General features: G+C 40.0%; 1 protein-coding gene and 1 long non-coding RNA gene across 4 annotated transcripts in view; one reads left to right on the top strand and one right to left on the bottom strand.

The window, feature by feature from the left end:
• The window catches only part of zbtb46 (zinc finger and BTB domain containing 46), a 156,329-nt gene extending 152,496 nt beyond the window's left edge, over positions 1 to 3,833 (bottom strand). Inside the window, exon 1 of one of the 2 annotated variants that reach the window (XM_039735307.1) lies at positions 3,623 to 3,833. The gene's annotated coding sequence lies outside the window, so the exon portion shown is untranslated. The remainder of the gene's footprint in view (positions 1 to 3,622) is intronic. The other variant, XM_039735308.1, reaches the window with a different exon arrangement.
• An 81-nt stretch (positions 3,834 to 3,914) lies between these two features.
• LOC120514768 overlaps positions 3,915 to 20,667 on the top strand; it is a 98,712-nt gene continuing 81,959 nt past the window's right edge. For both annotated transcript variants that reach the window (XR_005630517.1, XR_005630516.1), the window contains exon 1: positions 3,915 to 4,112. This is a non-coding gene — a long non-coding RNA (uncharacterized LOC120514768). The remainder of the gene's footprint in view (positions 4,113 to 20,667) is intronic.

Raw genomic sequence — 20,667 nt, 5'->3', positions numbered from 1 at the left:
CACTAGCTAAAAGTGGACATGAGGCAATTCCAAAGGTCTGAACATCATAAAACGGAGGACACACATGCCACCAGTGCTATAAGTGAGACTTTGGCTCAGCCGGATGGCTGGCATCAGAGGTCCTTATATCAGCACAGATGAGCATGCAATCACCACGGCGATCGGGTCAGTTTATATGTGTTGAATTTACAAACTGTGTACTGTAAACAAGAACAGAACCACACAAAGTAGATGGAGCCTTGAGCATTGGAAAGACCCTTTATAAATAAAACATATTATTAAGTTGTAGGTATAAAGAGTAATTACCAATAGTATATGTTAGGGTTCCAGCAGCAGGGAATTTCTTCTATAGTAAACCATATAAAATATAATAAATGGTATCTACTCTATATATATATAAAATCCTAAGCCTAAAAGTGCAACAATTTTGTGCAACTTTTTATGTCACTTTTTTGTCACGCTTTAAATCGGGCTTACTTTAAAACCTACATATATATGTTTGGTATCATTCTTTTCAGAATTTATTCAACTTTAATGTGATGTTGTTAGTTTTTTTTTATTCGTATTCCGTTTTTAAATTATGAACTAAAATATCAAGAAAGTCATGGTTTTTGTAAGTTAAAACGAATGGATCGTTTATTTAGTCTCTTATAAATACTCATCAAGCATAGTGGACCTCAGTTTACCAGGAATAATCCAATCGGTAAGAGAGTAAATATTTTATTCTCATCTCATGATTTTTACTCCATTAAATAATAATTAATTTTTCTTTTACATATTTATAGAATTTCGTGATTTTGCTCCAGTAAATAATAATTTTACTTTTGTACATTTACAGATTTTACTAATATTCTGGCCGCAACTGGGGGAGCTAAAGGTGCCAGGAGGGCTTGCCCCCCTAGTAAATTACATAAAGTGATAATGAGAGCATGGTAAAAACAGGATATTATATAGTTAGAAGTATACAGAATACAATAATATGCTTGGTCATCCTTAATAACACAAGCAGGTGGTTGCTTTAGAAATCTATGCCTTCAAAACGTTTAATGATTTTCAGAATTCTAGAAGGGAAGCCAATTTCTGCCACATGAAGTGAAAGATTATAATTTGATTGACTAAACTTAACCAAGCCCTAGCCTTAACCACCTTTGAAAATCATCATTTTAAAAAATAAATTTCCTTTCTTAAGATTTGTATAAAACTGACTTCTAAAGGACCTCCATACATGTAAAGTACCAACACCTGTATTATTCATATCAAAGCACTGTATCCAAAAATCACTAACCACTTTATGACTGTCACAGTAGGAGAACCAGATGATTTTACTCATTTTGGATCAACACCAACATCTATTGTGAGTGAGCAAAATCCAATTCCGTATTTTATGCATTTTGAAAACAAATATTATAAATAATATATACAGAAATGTAACATTATAATATTCAAAAATCCACTTAATCCAGTTCAGGGTTGCATGGCATGTATATTGTGCATATATAGCTATTTATTTGTCAACAAACCTGTACATGTACAGTATATATAATGGGAACATCATGACTACATACTTTGTACCTAATATTTACACAGCATATTTATTATACATACAGTACACATTGTATATTACACATATGCCACAACACTCCTGCATATAAATCCAGTATATACTAATGTCAACGTTTTCACAACCGTTTTCTTATTTTAAGACTTTTAAGAATGGGAAATGAGGAGCAGGCACTAATCAAAGTACAAAGAATCACTCATCTGAAGGATTAGCGTCCTTGTTATGTATGTATTAAACAGTATAGAAAAGAACACGATACATATAAACCTACTTATCACTCATATCTGTGGGCATATACAGTACATCTAAGTAAGTTTAACTGTAGTGTGTGTGTGTGTGTGTTTAAAGAATTCACACACTGCACACCTCTGTCCCTGACCTAAAGATGCACTAAACGACAAGTACATTTATTTGAAAAACATCTGAGTGAATGAATGGGGTACCTGCGTACAGCTTTTATACATATATTAAAATAACACATTCGCTCAGGGTCTTACATAGAGAATAACTGTAAATATTCTCTTCTTCACGCAACTTAAAACTAAGAAATAAAATTGACTCGGTTAAATAGGTTGACTGCCAAGTCCTCTTGCGGCCGCGTTTTGTCTGAGCTTTTGTAACATGAATTAAGACACTTGTCAAAAATTAGAACAACGTGTCAGAAACTTATTCAAATAGATCAGTTACATAAACATGTGGAGCGAGAGCAGGTCGACTTCTGCGTTGTGTTACGTCCTTATTTATATATTTATTTTGAATGCCAGGTCTAACCCCCACCCCTCCCCGACACACACACCCCCATTAGGTACATTAGTGAATGTAAAATGGAGTCAGCCAAGGCTAGCCGGTTTGTGGGGGCAGAGACAAGCGGAGACATTTAAAAAAGAAAAAAAAAAAATCAGGGGTAAAAACCCTTCACGGTTTTGTAATACTCAGCCGTGGCACTTCAATGCCACTTGTATAAACTCCCGAGAAGTGCTTGGTAAAGACCAATATGCTCCGAAAAGCTAAATAAAAACACAAATAAGAGAGCCCAAGCAGTGAAATCCCCTTCCCTTCTCTGGTTGTAGTAGGGTAGGGTGTTGACGCAGCAGAAATTTCCAGCTGGAGAAATTCCCCTTTAGGAGGTTAGGCGAGGGAGGGGGGGGTTTAAGCCCTTGCCAGATTTCAGCTTTTTTCCGTTTAAATAGCACGACAGGACCATGCGTGGATTGGGCTCTGTGGACATATCATGTAACACTAATGAGGGTTTGATGATGAAACTTCAAAAACTGTGGATTTACCTTATTCAGTCTACATATCAGAAAGTCATACGAGATGAGAGGGCGTCGGGTTAAGAGCAAAGGCAACCAACCCCCAGTTAACGACGATTTATGTCTAAAAAAAATAATAAAAAGGAAAACTGACACACGCGTACTGTACATTCAAAACATTTACCCGTCAAAGGTGTGTAACCGTGTGTGCTGCTCCTTCCGTGATAGCTATACTGTCAAGATGTTAAAAATAATAATTATTATTATAATATTTGTTCTCCTCGTTATAATGTGCCTTGCTTCTTCCTTGACTTACTGCCTGGCGCTGATAGGTAGTTTCTTCACTAATGTCACGATTGCCCGGCACGAAAACAGCTGTCACAACACAGCTACTGGCTTCATATGCCTTGTTTTTATTTATTGTTTCTTCTTCCCATGAAATATTGAAAGCAATCTCTCATTTAGCCAGTCGGATGGACCCGAACAACAAAAATAAACTCTTGCTGGCAGCTAACTTGTTCTTTGAGATCTATTGCAATAGGTATCGCACTAAATCCATGATTATTCAAAAATAAGTAAATAAATAAATAACAAAATAAAGCGCAGTTCCACATACTGTTGTCTACAGCACGAAACGAGCTCCACCTGATGCCGAGTGACAAAGGTAAGCAACCTGTGCAAAACTATTTCATAAAATATTACCCATAAAGAAGTAACCCCGTTCACAACATACACATAGCACATCTCTCATTTACCCCCAAAAAAGAAAATAATCGTATCGAAAATTTACAAATGTCGATTAGTTTACCTGTTAACCCATGGATCTGGGTGTAGATTAAATCGTCAGTCCGGGAGCAGTATGCTGTGACGATGAGGGCTGACAATAACAGCAAGCTTCTTCTTCTTCTTTTCAGTCCCTCAATATGAATGTAATTCCCCTCTTTTCTCTCTGCCTTCCTCCCCTGCCTTCTCTGTGTCTCCGTATCAGGAACCAACCTCCCCCCCACCACTGTGTCTCTCGCTCGCTCGCTTCTCTCTCTCTCTCTCTCTCTCTCTCTCTCTCCCACCCTCACCCTCTCTCTCTCTAATGTCTCAAATACAGGAAATGAGGCAACATGGACACACTCATTTACCCAACAGCATGCTGGGTAGAAAGAACCGCGTACGGATAGTTCTAATGTGAGTGACAAGGTAATGCAACATTGTCATTAAGTCCAAGGCTGAGTGCCGAGATCTGCGCAGCGGGTAAGCGACGTCTACCTGGGAGCGGCATATCAAGAAACGCTGCCTGTTACGTGGTCAGTGTCGCGTATTCTAGCTCGTGGTAAAATTATAATCCTGTGCCTATTTTGTCGCTGCTCGTCTATTTTTACAGTAACCCCGTTTAGACTAATACAACGGAGCAGTGTCCATATTCAGAAAGTAGAATCTCCCTTACCCTAAATACAGGTAGTTCTTCTAGCAGATCTTCGTGATTGCAGGTAATGGCTGCTTTGTTGACCTTCTCCAGGCTGCTGCATGTAGATGGACAGAACATTTTGAATCTTTAGGTAGCCTAAAATGATGATATAACTAAATGATGTGTTATTGAATTGCAGCAACCACAGGGTAGCTGTACTGTACAGATTATTTTTAAAAAATAAGACCTAATCTACAATATCAATCATATAAGATAAATACATCGTAAAATATAAGAAAATGTATCATTTCCATTTAAATGTCAAGTGTATTTTGCATTGATCTAATAAAATCAAGACGTGCAACCTGTTGCTTTAGCAAACCTAAAAGCAAATATTAATTCACTTTCTTTGTTTCTTTCTTTGCAGACTTAAGAAATGAACTGAATTTTTCTTAAAAACTAATTCGCCTTGTTGAAGTTTCTGTTTGTCTTTTAAGTTTTTATTATTCATATTCTTTACTTTTATTTACTTACTTTTATTCATTTATCTTATAACTTTGTAGCATACAAAGCAAAGCAAAACCTGGTTAATCCAGAGTATGGTTATAGTTGGCCAGAGCCTAGGCAAGCAGCATTGGGCACAAGGCAGAACTAATCTAAGCAGGGTGGAAGTCAGTCCATCCTCACACTCACACTAACACATAGCCATTTTGGAACTGACAGTCATCCTGATGTGCACAGTTACAGTTTTTGGTATGAAAGTCAAGAGTTCCTGGAGAAAAATCCTAGGTAGGCACTGGAAGAACATGCAGTCTCCAAACAATTAACTGTGTAATTCAAACTTGGGAAATTGGATTTATTAGGTAGCACCAAGGTTATTATAGTTAACGAAAACTAAAATCAAAACTGAAACTTATTCAAAAAACATTTTCGTAAACTGAAATAAAATAACAAAACCAAAATGAAAAACTAAAGCTAAATAAAACTATTAAAGCAGCTAGAATGACTAACTGAAATGAAATAATAATTTACAAAAATATTTTTAGTTTCCGTTTTTGAATGAATATTCTTGCCAATAGTCTTTAACCCTTGTAAGTTTTAACTCTAAAACAGAAAGTCATCCACCACAAGCCGCCCGCACATATTCATCCAGTGAATGGCGGCTGGTGACAGAAGGTGAGTGTTCACACAGCATTTGCGGTGACAAAACAACCTGAATGCGGGTGCGTAAAGCGTGTGAAATAGACAGCGATTTACATGCCGCCTTTCTTTGAGTTTGTTGTCTATCAAGATGTAATTCAAAAGGCTGAAATCAGAATGTGCTGGTCAACAACAACTTTATCATATGGAGAGAAAAATCACGAGTGAGTAACGTTTCAGTTTATTTCTCAGGTGACTGCTTTTTGTTGACAGCAATTCACCTGCCACTTCGCACAGGAGAAATCCTTTTTACTTTCTCATATACAAAATATAGAGAAAGTATAGTAACCATGAAAAAATTTGACCTTGATATTTTAATGAATCTTGACATTATAGACCTCCCAGAATCCAAAAATACAATTTTTTGGAATTGTGTGTTTGCTTGTGTGTAAACACGATAATTCTAAAACACAACTAGATAGATGGATGAAATTTGGCATGTGGTTGTTACACTACAATTGTAGATCTGTATTAACGTTTGGGCCAAATCCATCACCTGGAAGTGGTACTTTACCTGAGTACATACTCAATTTTTTTTTTTTTTTTTATTATTCATGCAGCTGCAGAGTCCGATTTATTCAACTTTACTTTTATAATAATTGTTCAATATATTATTAATTTGATTTGATTTGTTGTTGATGGTTCCTTAATGTACATAATATAAAAAAATCATTGTCTTACTTACGGTTTACTCCTCAAATATCCATTCCCATATCTGAGTATACAAGAAAGTCTAGGGGAGACCACTCGCAGTTTTTGAAAATAAAACGGCACTGATCGAGAGACTGTCTAGGTCATCGTACTAGATCAGCATATTGTTGCTGAACAATCACTTTGTTTTTATCGCTTCATTGTTAAACAATGTTTTTAAAACAAAAGATAGGTAGGCGAAGAGAGTCTGCTAAGTGATGAAAAACTAAACATACTAATGGGTTTTTGTGTTTATTCTATATTTGTTAATTTATCTTTTTTAGTTCATATTCACAACTCAGAATACCTGATATTGTGAAAGAAATCCATTAGCAGAATTATATTTTAAAATATTTGCCTCCCTTTATTCAATGTTTTTCTCTGTCTCTCAAAATAGATAGTTGACATATCATATTCTTTTTGTTTTTAACATCAGCCATATCATACATATTGCATACTAGGGATTTTTCCTGCCTTACATCCTAACCTGCTGCGGTAGGCGCCAGGTTCCTGTGATCCTGCTCTGGATAAACAGGTTTAGATAATGTATATATTGTTCTTAATCTCAGATGCTGTCTCTGTTGTTTTATGCCTGTCTGTACTCTTATTACCTGCTCTTGCTCTGCTCATTATGGGTTTACTGTCCTTTGTTGGTTTGAAGGAAAACTAAAACTAAACTGAACTTCCAAGTAAGGTCAGAAACAGTGTAGAAATAAAAACTAATATAAAAAGGGAAAACTATAATAACCTTGGAGAGCACTCAATACTACAGAGGCATTTCTGTAAATTTGAAGATTCATAAAATTGCATGTATTAGTACATGCTTTTTACTAAAGTAAATAGGTTAGCGAGAATTTAACTTAATTAAATTTATATTTTTTGTATGAACAGTGGCTGCTGTGCTGGAATATAATTTGATCCAGGTTGTCATGGATTAATGTGTTTTCATACATTTTATTGTTGTTTTCTTAATTTTGAGTTATTTTTCATGTCATTTCTGTTTTTTGAATGGTACTTCTCCAATTGTGCCCTTATCCTTTAAATGTTCTTATTTTTCTTGTTCTTTGTGGGTGGAGTCCCAAGGGTGGAGCCACCCTGACATCACCATTCCTGGAGATCATTTATTTACAGTGGGATATTTCTGAGTATTGTTTTCTCGCTGGGTGTTAGTTTTTTTAATAGTTTTGCCTTTCATTCTTGTACCATTCTTCTGGACGGTGTATAAGGATTTGTTTGCCTTTTCTAGGCAAGTCCCTTTTTGCCTGTTTTTGTATATTTGAGCACGTCCCTGTATTTACTGTTTTGATAATAAATCTATTATTCATTAAGATTCTTTGTTTTCCCTTTTAAAACAAGCCTTTCTCCTTTTGTGTTGCTTTTGCTATATTTTTGGGACATTTAAGTTTATTCTTGAGGCTTCATCCCCTTTATGAGTCTGCAAAGCTTGAGACAGGCCAGTGGAGCTTGAATTAAGCCCACAGGGGTGAGGCCTTTTCAAATGAGGCATGGCCTGGCCAGTGAAGCCTTTCAGAGGCCCCACATCTTTTTCACCATGCAGAGCTAACATGAACTCTGGAATTTCAGGTACTCTAGGGGTGCATATTATGAATGAATGCCTTTTATTGTCACTATACACATGTACAATGAGATTAAAAGCAGCTCCTTCAGTGCAGACATATATGTAGTACACAACAAGTAAATAAACAAATGGTGCAAAAAGTTGCAAAAAAAGTTCTGCAACGCAATATACAAATGGAAAGAATAATAACTAAACTGAGTTATTTAAATACTGGAAAGAATAAATGACTATTGTACTATTGGGTTATTGCACATAATTTAAATATTGCACAATACAGTGTGTAGTCAGTGCATGTGTGAGTTTAGAATGGTTATGGCTTTTGGGGAAAAAAACTCTTCTTGAGTCTGTTTGTCTTTGTTGTAATGCACCTGTAGCGCCTCCCTGAGGGCAGCAGGTCAAACAGATCAGAGCCAGGGTGGGAGCTGTCCTTGATGATTTTTGCTCTGCTGAGGCAGCGGGAGGTGTAAATGTCCATCAAGGAGGGGAGAGGGCAGCCGATGATCTTCTGTGCTGCCTTTACTACTCGCTGAAGCCTCTCCCTGTCTGCCATGGTGCAGCTGCCATACCATACTGTGATACAATACGTCAGCAGGCTCTCGATGGATGAGCGGTAGAAGGTCAGTAGCAGGTTGGAGTCTAGGTTGTGCTTTCTGAGGACCCTCAGGAAGTGTAAACGCTGCTGAGCCTTTTTGATGACTGCTGTGATGTTGTCTGTCCAGGAGATGTCAGCGGAGATAAGGACGCCAAGAAACCGGAAGGTGTGGACGCTCTCCACACACTCGCCGTTGATGTAAAGGGGGGCTAGGTCGGCGCTGTGCCTCCTGAAGTCGACAATGATCTCCTTGGTTTTTCTGGTGTTCAGAGCCAGATTGTTTTTTGAACACCAGGCCGCCAACTTCAGGACCTCCTCTCTGTAAGCTGCCTCATCTCCCTTTGAGATGAGTCCGACCACTGTGGTGTCATCAGCAAACTTGATGATGAGCTTGTTGTTGTGGGCTGGACTGCAGTCGTGGGTGTAGAGACAGTACAGAAGGGAGCTCAGCACACAGCCTTGCGGGGTGCCAGTGTTCAGTGTGTGAATGGAGGATTGGTGGGGTCCGAGTCTCACAGTCTGGAGCCGGTTGGCAAGAAAGTCTTTTATCCAGACACATGTGAGGAGGGGCAGGCCAAGAGTGACCAGTAATCCACAAACAGCATCCGGATGTAGCTCTGCTGCTGCTCCAGATGGCTCAGCACAGAGTGGAGAGCTACAGTAATGGCGTCTTCTGTGGATCTGTTTGTGCGATATGCGAATTGGTAGGGATCAAAGTCTTGGGGGAGATAGTCCTTGATGTCTCTCGAAGCACTTCATGATTACTGAAGTGTAGGCCACAGGGCCATAATCATTTAGGCTGGTGATGGGAGACTTCTTCGGCACTGGAATGATTGTGGCTGATTTTAGGCAGGATGGAACGACTGCCTGGGCTAGGGAGAGGTTGAAGATTTTGGTAAAGGTAAAGGTGAGCTGGTGGGCACACGGTCTGAGCACCCTACTAGGCACTCCATCTGGGCCAGCAGCCTTCTTGGGATTCACTGCCAGGAGCACCAGTCTGACATCGTGCTCCTTTACAGTGAGTGGAGCAGTGCAGGAACCCTGTGAGGGTGGGAGCAGGGCTGGAGCAGGTGAGTGCTGCTGTTGTGACGATTCAAAGCGAGCAAAGAAGCAGTTTAGCTCCTCTGCTAGCGACGCACTCAGATCTCCTATTGTTGCATCACAGCCTCTGTAGTTTGTGATGTTTTGTATTCCCTGCCACTCCTCCCGTGTATTGTGGCTGGACAGGTGGGACTCAATGCTCCTTTTATGCTAACGAGTTATTAAAACATTGATAATAGATGTCTGCCTTTGATAAATCCAGGTCAAATTAGTTTCTGTCCTGTGTCCAGTTCTGCCATGGTTGACTATTGCTCCCTTCAACCTTGGAATTGATGCTGAGATACTTTAGAATCTGTATATTCATTATAGATGGACTAGGGCAACATACTGAAATTGTCCAATATGTGGTAAAGTTTAATGTAAATAGATGTAAAGATTTACATATGCAATGATTAATTATCTAAACTTATTTATTCCAACTGAGCGATTTGGGTGACCAGAGCTAGCATTAGGCACAAACCAGGAACAAACTCTGGACTACAGTCCATTCTGTTCCTTGCACATATTCTCACACTCTGGCACTTAGACATAACTGGCCAAATTAGAAATGACAGAAAACCAGAAAAAGTTGAGACAAATCGTGCAAGCAAAAAAGGATATACTAAGCCCACAGTTGCAGTACCAAGTCTGGTATTTGATGTAGTTTCACAAACTACATCTGACATTTTTTTGTATAAGAAGGTAAATCTTCAAACCTGTTTAATCTAGTTTTGATGCTGCCCAATATATCAGCCTTGGAGGGAGAAGCAATTAACTTGTGATACAGTCACTTTTACACCATTACAAACAGGTGTTCACTTTTAGAGTCTTCAAGCAAAGTTAACATGTGTTTCTTGGAGGGCAGGCTTTAATTACAGTACCATACATTATTTTAAAGGGTTGTTGCCCAAGCTCAGTTTTTTTGTTTTAATATTTTTGTTATTACTTAAATATAACTTTTCATAATTGGTTATTCATTCTTATTTGGTATTGTTTTTATGTTTTTGTAATAATGAGTTTTATTAATATAATGTTATGAGAAGTGTCTATGTATTCGATTTCTTTGTGTGGAGCCCAATGTGGCGACAATCTCATGGTGATACAACTATTGGACAGTCCCAGCTGTATAAAAATAGAAGCTGTAGTGCTCACTGCAGTTTTGGCATTGTGTCTTTGTTTTTGAATTCCTGTTTTTGATTAATGATTTTCTTAATTATATCTGGCTTTGACCCTATAGCAGTAGGGGGCGCTATCGCTCCCTTGAACCCTCAGGTACCACGCCAAACACCAGGTAAAATTGCTATAATTATTCTTTTTATTATAAGAATTACGTGCACTAAGCACCCTCCACTCCACACTACTCATAAATAAACCAATAACTACAATAATAAATCACAATCCTCCACTCCCAGACGCGTTGCCCTCCTACCACCCCGCTCAGCTCGCCGTCTGGGAACTCCCATAGTCCTTTTATATTCCCTGACCCGGTGGTGTTCCTGCCCAACAGTCCACAAGTCCTTATTTCTTCCGGGTCAGGGTAAATAGTCCTTATCTTCACCCTGGAAGCACGTCATTTCTTCCTGTCACGGGATTATGACGCACTTCCGGGTTATAGGGCATAAATGAGTCCATTGGCCTCCCAACAGCGACTCCCTGTGGTCTCCAGGGTATCCAGCAGGACTGTGCATAAAAACTACATAGTCCATGAGGCCCTGCTGGAATTCGGGGCCCGTCCATGCTGTCGGGAGAGCTCCTCCTGGCGGCCTGGGGGTGAGGGCCGGCTTCCCCTTAGCGACAACAACTGGGGCAGAGCGTCCAGCCCCACGAGGGACGTCCTCTTCCAGGAGGACGGTTCAGTCGGGCCTCGGCCATGTTGTCTAGGTCCACCAGAGAACCTAGGGGGAACGGTGTAGCGGCATTCCCTCCATTCCCGTGTCCTCCGAAGACAAACTTGCCAAATGTGGCCTGACTGATGACAGTTATAACAACGTCGTCGTCTTCCCGGTTGTCTTTCTCGTCGAGACCAGAAACATCTCGGGAATTCTATTAACTCTGCCCTGTTCTCTGCCAAGGGGGGTTTTCCGGCCACCTCGCTGCTCTCCACCCGTTTCTCCATCCTGTCAGGAGACCCACGTTTTACTTTGGGGATCTCCTGCTAATTCTGGGGCTTGGACACAGCTGGAAAAAGAGAGGCCCTTTGCTGTCTGCACGCCCGTTGACTTATGTTTCTTAAGAGGCGGCGTCATCAGCACCGCATCGCTCCTGGTAAACAGCACTGTTTAGCTGTTCCGGTACAATCAGCGCTTCTCCCGCCCCTCCAGTCACCAGTGACAACCCGCTCAAATCACTGGTCGGGGTCTTGAGGTCCGAACCACTCCGGGTGGCTGCGTCACACGCATGCCCCGGCTCGATCGTTCCTCCCCTCGGTTATCGTGCCACACTCCCTTGTTGGGTTTGCAGTGACTTGGCACCTGCTACTTTTTAATGGCGGGCCCAGATCGCACTGCATCCCCTTATAATATATGGTACCAGTCCCACTCACCTATACCACCGCATCAATCATGACGGGAGATTCCCAACCAAAACGCTGTAGGTATTCCTGTACCCTTTTCAGCGGCGCTTTGGACGTCTCTCCCTACTTCTCGATGATCTTTTTAATCTCCATCAGCATCTGTAAGAAACTATGCATGGGCTTGATTAGCTTTTCGAGTACCTGCACGTCCATGACGTTATTTAATTCGGCCGGAGGCAAGTTAACTTCCGCTTTCTCCTTACCGACCGGCCGGGAACCAATGAGTACGTCCGTTGTCGGCACGTGCTCTGACGGGCTTCGTGGAGGCTCTTGGGAATTGGAGTCTGTAGAGGATCGGGTGGCCGCTACCGGCCGACTGCGATCTGCCTTTTCTAATTTGTCGGCGGACCGTTCAGTCATGTCCCACTCCTCTTACCTTTTTTTCTCGTTGGCGCTGCTTCGCTCGCCTCCCTCTTCCCTTTCAGGGAGCTCGGACCCATCGGGGTACGTATGACCTCACCGAATGACCCAAAGTGACCTTCTCCATCCCAGCATCCATTGCACGAGGTCACGCGGTTGTTGCCCTCGAATGGGCTTCTCCGCTGTAAACTCCTAGAATGGCCAGACTTCTGTACTGCGGCCATCTTGCCTAGGGATGAGGCGGGCGTCCGATTCACCGTCTGTTCTTTGTAGACAGGCCTCTGTAAAATATGAAAAAAATGCCTCCGGCGCTTTGGATGTTTTTTCGGCACATACCTCGGAACATAAGCGATCCAGTCTCAGTTCATTATAATAGTCCTCTAGAGTCACAATCCTACCGCGTTCTGGTTGCCGCCCCGGTCGGGTTTGCTCGGCTTTAAACCGCGCCCGGTCTTCCTCACCGCCTGTCGGGTAAGTCGACACCGTCTCGGCCTCTGTTAGGGCCTTCTTGGGTATGCCCATTCTTTTTCGTCGATTTCTTCCCCATCGTAGTCCGAAGTAGAACCAGGCTCACTGTCACAGTACTCTTTTTAGAGGGTAGTATTTTCAACTCCGTGCGTTCGAGCGGGACCTTCTTAGGGTCGTCTGCATACACAAATTTTTTAAAACAGGTCCTCTGCCAAATCGATGGCCAGAGAATCCTGCCGACTACGCCAGTGTAGCAGTAGGGGGTGCTATTGCTCCCTTGAACCCTGAGGTACCACGCCAAACACCAGGTAAAAGTGCTATAATTATTCTTTTTATTATAAGAATTACATGCACTTAACACCCTCCACTCCACACTACTCATAAATAAACCAATAACTACAATAATAAATCACAATCCTCCACTCTCAGATGCGTTGCCCTCCTACCACCCAGCTCAGCTCGCATTCTGGGAGCTCCCATAGTCCTTTTATATTCCCAGACCCGGTGGTGTTCCTGCCCAACAGTCCACAAGTCCTTATTCTTTCCGGGTCAGGGTAAATAGTCCTTATCTTCACCCTGGAAGCACGTCATTTCTTCCTGTCACGGGATTATGACGCACTTACGGGTTATAGGGCATAAATGAGTCCATTGGCCTCACGACAGCGACTCTCAGTGGTCTCCAGGGTATCCAGCAGGGCTGTGCATAAAAACTACATAGTCCATGAGGGCTTGCTGGAATTCGGGGCCCATCCATGCTGTCGGGAGAGCCAGCCATCCATCACACCCCCAATAGACCCCCTATTGTTTAGGGTACTGTTCTTGGTTTTGGGATTTGTTCACCTTATTAAGGGAATCTTCTAAGCAGTGTCATATCACACCAAGGGTGGGCACGATTACTAATGTCTTCTCTCCTCTTCAGTTCTGAATCCACTATGTCACATCACGCCAAAAGAGGGTATGGTTGTTAATGTTTCTCCCCTTTCCTCTTCAGTACTGAAGAATGCTCGGAAGCCGAATGAGGTTACTTCTTTCTTTTTTCTGGGAAGATCTGCCTCTTCCAGGTTCCACAATATATAAATCCACCAGCCACCAGAAGAGGCAGTTCTTTGTTGGATGAGAGAGGACATGTGATGAGGCTCAAATGATAAGCCTGAATACTTGTACAGTTAGGCTGTGGCCATTGACCTTTAAGTTTCTTTATTGATATTTTTTTATCCTCAATTAAACGGGGTTCACTGCTGAGATGCCCCAACTCTTTCCTTGCTTTCTTTTATAATGCTACAGTTTTTAAAGGTACTACTCTATTTTTGCTCTTTTTTGACCTGTCTTGTTTCTTGTGTGTTCTTTTTGAATCATTTAGTACATACTTTAAAGAATCTTTGGTTTTTTTGTCCTTGGAACCAGAGGTTTTTAAATGGGTTTCTCTGTCCTTTAAGAGTATTTTTGAACTTATCGTTTTTTAAATGTGTTAGCCCCATTTTGAGCCTCCACATGCTGGAAGCCTGCCATTTGAGTTTTGGAAGAGGTTGTCTTTGGTGAGGTCTATTCAGTGGCCCCAGACCTGTTTCGAGAGCAAGTTTGTTTTTTTGTTTCTTTCTGAATCCTAAACACATTTTTGAGAGTTAGGTCAGACAGGAATAACAGCATAGAGAAACCCCACAGAAGGAAAATTTGCAAACTTAACACAGAGAAACCAAGAAAGAATTTTAGCTCACAACAAATGTATGTGGCTTTAAGACTAACTGTATGCCTGAATATGTTGCTAGTTTGAAGAGTAGTACACATCTCTATTATATGAAAAAAATCTTGGGACAAGACGAGACATTTTCAGAGAGATAATTTCATGTCCTGCGAGATGAGACTCTGTGCCAAGAGATGAATTGAAAACCTAACAGGTCCAAGCAGGGGCGGAAATAAAAGACAAACAGTAGAAGAAAAAGAAGAAAAGAAAAAGAGTAGAAGACAAAGTAGGACATCGTAAAGAGGTTCAAATATGTTGGCCTGATACACATGCAGAACAGGTTAGAGATTATGAAAGTACTAACATTGGAAAGTCTCAAAAAACTGATAGTAAAGATTGCATTAGCGCTAACAAACAAATTATTACTTGGTGAAATAATGGAACAGCGAAAAGAGATCAAATATATGAACATAGGTGATATGACAGAAGTATGTAGATATTGTTCGGCTTTAAAGTTTAATTTGGAGACTTTTAGATCATCTAATTTGTGCTGCCATCAGGGAAAAGTAGTGTTTCTTCTCACTGAAGAGGTGTATCCCCGAGAAATAAAAGATTTGTTATTTGGTGAAAGTGAATTCCACAAACACTACAGGCAAAATATCCGAATCTACAGTAATTTGTTTGCGTTCGGATCATACAATGCTCAAACTTAGATTTACACGATTCAGGACCATACACTATGAGAATCAATGGTCCCGCAACAATTAAAGCTACTACAAGTTTAATTTCAAGGAAACCACAATTCAGTCAGGTTTATATTTATGATCACAGAGAAGCGATGCAACATAGAATCAAAAGAAGACAAAGATGTTTTCTTGGATTTCTATGTGAATCCGAAAGATCACGCTCGCATATATAATAAACCAACATGTGACGAATTGTCAGCGATTATAGTTTCAAAAGACAGAGATATCAAAGACAGAGGTGATTTTCGTGTTTATCCAAAAGCAGAGCACGATTTGTCACAAGCGGCAGATCCGGGAAATGACTAGCAAGTAGGGCCCACTCGGGGGTTGGCGAACAAAGTGAGCAGAGGGCAGAACCCCCTAGTTTTAAAATAATTTTGGTAGATTTTGGACCTGCAGTTCTAGTGGAATGTCCACGACCCATGTACAGAAGCAAAACAATTCCAGTACGGTACATGGTTATATACTGAACAGAACTGAAGAGTGCATTATATGGATTGTTAATGTTAATAATAATAAATACATTATATTTACAGATTGCCTTTCCCATGCTCAAGGCACTTCACAGAATCTCAGAAAGAACAGCAGGGTATATGTAACTTTGAATACAAATATTTTCTGCATTGAATATCAAATCAGATAAATACAGGATATACAAAGCATTAAATACAATATAAAAAATAAACTAGAGTAAAATACTAGGAGAAAAGCCTGAACAAATAACATAATTTGTTGAGTAACACACAGAAACTATCCCAAGCATCTGGGCCAAGAGGTAAGTTGTTTTTTTGTTTTTTTTTGTAAAGAATGAATTAAGTCAGCTGATCTAATTAAAGGAGGTTATTCTAAAGTCTGTGCACTATACAGCTGATGGACCTGCTGCACATAGAGTGCAGGTTATAGTGTGAGCAACAACAAGATTGCCAAAAATCGGAGGACTTTAATGGGAGAACAGGATGTGATGGACAGTGATGGACTCAATAATGTAGACCGGTGCAAGACCATTTAATGTTTTGTAGGTGATTAACAGAATTTTATATTAATCATGTAAGACACAGGGATTCAGTGAAGGAGAAGCAGGTTGGGCGTTGTGTGCTCATTGCTGCTGGTATGTTTGATGACTCTTGCAGCAGAGTTTTGAATCAACTGGATCTGTGATATAAGATTTGAAGGTGCACCTACTAGTAGGGAGTTACAGTAATCAATGTTGGATGTGATAAAAGTTTCTCAGCATTAGAAAAAAGAGGAATGAGCGAACATGGGATAGGTTATAGAGGTGGAACTAATGGGTAGAATAAGAATGGGAGGAATCAAAATGGCACCAAGATATCTTGCATTAGAAAATTCCTGAATAGATCATCGTCAAGATTGATTGAAAAGGAGCTCATTTTCTTAAGTTGCATTTTAGTAGCAATTTGGAGAACTTCAGTTTTGTTGCAATTTAATTTTAGTCATTCTCAATCTAGGTTTTAATTTCATTGAGGCAAGTTGTAAGATAAGAAAGCCCTAATGAAGTTTCACTTTTAACATTGAAATAGAGTCAACTGTCATTTGCATAAAAATGATAGCCCACTCCAAATAATATGGCCAAGAGGAAAGCATATCTATACTAATAAAAGGCAAAGCCCTCACTCACTCACTCACTCACTCACTGACTCATCACTAATTCTCCAACTTCCCGTGTGGGTGGAAGGCTAAAATTTGGCAGGTTCATTCCTTACAGCTTCCTTACAAAAGTTGGGCAGGTTTTATATCGAAATTCTACGTGTAATGGTCATAACTGGAAGCTGTTTTTCCATTTACTGTAATGGAGATGAGCTTGAACGCCGGGGCGGAGTTTCGTGTGACATCATCACGCCTCCTACGTAATCACGCAGTACATAGAAAACCAGGAAGACCTCCAAAAAGCGCTGAAGAAAACATGCATTATATAATTGAGAAGGCAACGAAACAATAAGAAGCGAAGCGAGTGACATATACAACCATGTTCATGAGTTCTGCTACTTCGGAAACAAAGCACGATGTAAACCTACACTTTAAATTAAGTTCATAGACAGGCTGCGCTGGCGCTTGTAATTTAGTGCCTGCCCATATAAGGCCGTCATCAGCGCAATCCAATAGCAAACTCCCACTAAATATTCACGGGTGAAGGACTGTGTTTATGGAGAGGAAGATGAGATGGTCAGGGTGGTGTTTGACACAAACTCAGCGAAACTGCGAGAGAAAGTTTTAAGTGCCAGGACTAAGGTAACATTAAATACAGCCATGGACATAGCACGAGATGGCACCAGCACAGCTGGGAACCTTCGATGCATGTACACCGAGCGGCTCACGTGAACTGACGAGTGCACAGATAAAAGCAACAGTTCCAAAGAGCGCTGAACAAAACCAATTACACAATTGAAAAGGCAGCAAAAATATGAAGCGCCTGATAAGCATATTCATAAATCCAGCTACTGCGGAAACAAAGCACACGGTGGAAAAAGTCAATGTCCCGCTAAAGGAAGACAGTGTAAAAAAACCCGTGCATGCAGTGTGTCAGGTCTCAGATAAAGAAGAAGACGAGCTGTTTATTGATGCAGTAAGAAACGAATCGATGAATGAAACCTGTCATCTTTACAACGATTGACAAACACGGAATGTAACTTGAACACAACACATCCTACAAATACGAACCTGATTGAAAGAAATAATGATAATCAAATCCTTGATGACAGCAACACTCAGTAACACTCACAAAACAAATACTGTATATTGACAGTCATGTTACGCTATTTTTAAAATGTTCCCTTTTCTTTTCTAGCTTTTTAACACACTACTCTCTATGATACGCTGGTATATATATATATATATATATATATATCCCGATCAACATACTCGAATAATGGATACTTTATTCGCCATCAATGATTGTTTTGGTAAAGCCATACTCAGTGTATTCATTAGATGAACGGTAAAAAGTAAGAGCGAGGGAGGATGCAGGCTGTAGGCGCCAACTCTATCTGAATTGCGCGATCACATTTCAAAAATATATCTTTTCAAGTTCTATTTAGTCCATATTTGTCAAACTCAAGGGCCACGGGCCACATCCGCCCGGCGTAATTATATCCGCCCGCGAGATCATTTTATATACTGTATTATTGTTATTAATGGCCCAGGTATATGAAGCGCTGGTAACACAATAAACTACAGATCCCATAATGCAGCGCTTCAGCTGCCTTGCCTAACACTTACCGTTAATCAAGTCTAGCTTATGATGCTGCAAGTTATTGCGGCTAGCTCACACGATGCTGAGAGAAAAGTTGATTCTGAAAATAGAGCCTTTAAAACCGATGGGAGGCTGAGTATATGTTTACTGAACCCGTGTGTCTCATTTGTGGAGCTAATGTGGCTGTAATTACAGAATTTAATCTAAGACGGCACTATGAGACAAAACATCAGGGTAACCTGAATGCAACACAGAAGATACAGAAAGCAGAATAATTAAATAAGAATCTGACACTTCAGCGGACGTTTTACTCGTGCACAATCACAAAGTGATTTCAAGTGAAGCTGCTTTTATGGGAGACACAAATGCACCAGTGCACCTTGCCCCACTTTCCCTGTTGCCAAGTAATGTTAAACCAAGTCGTCACTACGGTGTTCCCAAACACGCACTTTGCTGATAAACTGAGCGCACTGAGTTTGCACGGCGCTTTGGTGACTTTGAAGAACAAAAAAAGTCCGTCTACATGCGGCTCGAACCTTGTGCTGTTTGGTAGCACATATCTGTGTGAGAAGCTCTTCTCAGTGATAAAGACTAACAAAACAGCACACAGGAGTCGCCTCACTGATGAGCACCTGCAATCCATCCTGAGAATCTCCACAACACAGAACCTCACACCAAACAGAAACGAACTTGTTGCCAAAAAGATGCCAGGCGTCCAGCTCTAAAATGACATATGAGCAAAGACAACTGAATGATTTGATTTGTTATTGCTGAAAGGAACACATTTTATTTATATTTCCAGGTTTTGTTATGCAGCATGTTCATATTTGAATTTGTATAATTTTGACAGAATATATTTTTATGGAGAGAAAAATCTTTTGGGGATATTTAAAATCTTAAGTTTATTTTTATATAAAATTACATAAGAGTAAAGAAATTTGAATGTTTGTTCTTTTAATGTTTACTTTATTTCTAACTTGTATAATTTAGACAGGATATATTTTTATGGAGAGCAAAATATTATAAGTTGTTTAAGGTTTGAGTTGATTTATTCAGGAATAATATTCCTGTCTGTTTTACCATTCCTACCAAAGATATTTCTGTCGACTAAATAAAAATTCCTTCTATTTAAAATTTAAATAGAACTTGAACAAATACGATAGTTCATAATATCCACGCAGACTTGCACGTAAGAGTGGGAGTTATCCATTTTAACAAGCAGCGTATTGCACTGATACGAAATAGCTGTGTGTGTATATATGTAGATATGTATATATATGTATATATATTATGTATATATATGTGTGTGTGTGTATATATATATATATATATGTGTATGTATATGTGTATATGTATAGATATATATATATATATATATGACAACAACACTCATCACTCACAACAGTGACAAAACAATTACATTGACAATCGTGTTACGTTATTTTCAAAATGTTTCCTTTTCTTTTTCATTGCTTCTTTAACACACTACTTCTCCGCTGCGAAGCGCGGGTATTTTGCTAGTATATATATAGAGGAGCAGAGGGCCAAGGATAGAGCCCTGAGGAACTCATTGTGTGACTGGTGCTAAGCTGGATCTGCTTTTGCCAAGACTAATAAACTCTTGCCTATCAGTCAGATAGGATTTAAACCAATGGAGAGCAGTGCCAGAGATACCCAGAATGTTCACCATTCGGATCAGTAGAATGTCATGTTTGACAGTGTCAAATGCTGCACTGAGGACTAACAGAATAAATATGCTGGTCTGCTGTTTGCTGCCATAAGCAAATTGTTAGTTACCCAAAGCAGAGCAGTTTCAAAGCTGTGCTGCACAATGAAACCAGACTGAAAGAGTTCCACCAATGTATTAGAAGTTGAGTGACTGGTGAGTAGGGAAGCTACAACACGCTCAAGAACTTTTGACAGAAAAGGTAAGTGAAAAATAGGCTGAAAGTTTTTAAGATTGTCAGCATCAACACCAGACTTTTTAACATTGGTTTTACAGAAGTGATTTTAAAAGTGGCTGGTGCAAAGTCAGTGTCAAGGGATGTATTTATTATTTTAGTAACAAATGGCATGACGGCAGGATTTAAGAAGTCTGGTGGGGATGGGGTCCATTACATAAGTAATGGGTCTCATCTTACATAGCATGTCATTAAGAAATACAGATGTGACTGGTGAAAAAGGAAAAAAGAAAAGGGACATGATGGAGTGGGAAGACAGGGAAAAAGATAAATGGATAATGGATATGTGTTATTTGAATTATTTAGATTTTTAATCT

The sequence above is a fragment of the Polypterus senegalus genome, chromosome 14 (assembly GCF_016835505.1).
Source record: "Polypterus senegalus isolate Bchr_013 chromosome 14, ASM1683550v1, whole genome shotgun sequence".
NCBI classification, from domain to species: Eukaryota; Metazoa; Chordata; class Cladistia; order Polypteriformes; family Polypteridae; genus Polypterus; species Polypterus senegalus.
Note: the sequence above shows the minus strand (reverse complement) of the source record. Positions and strands in the feature narration are given on the sequence as shown.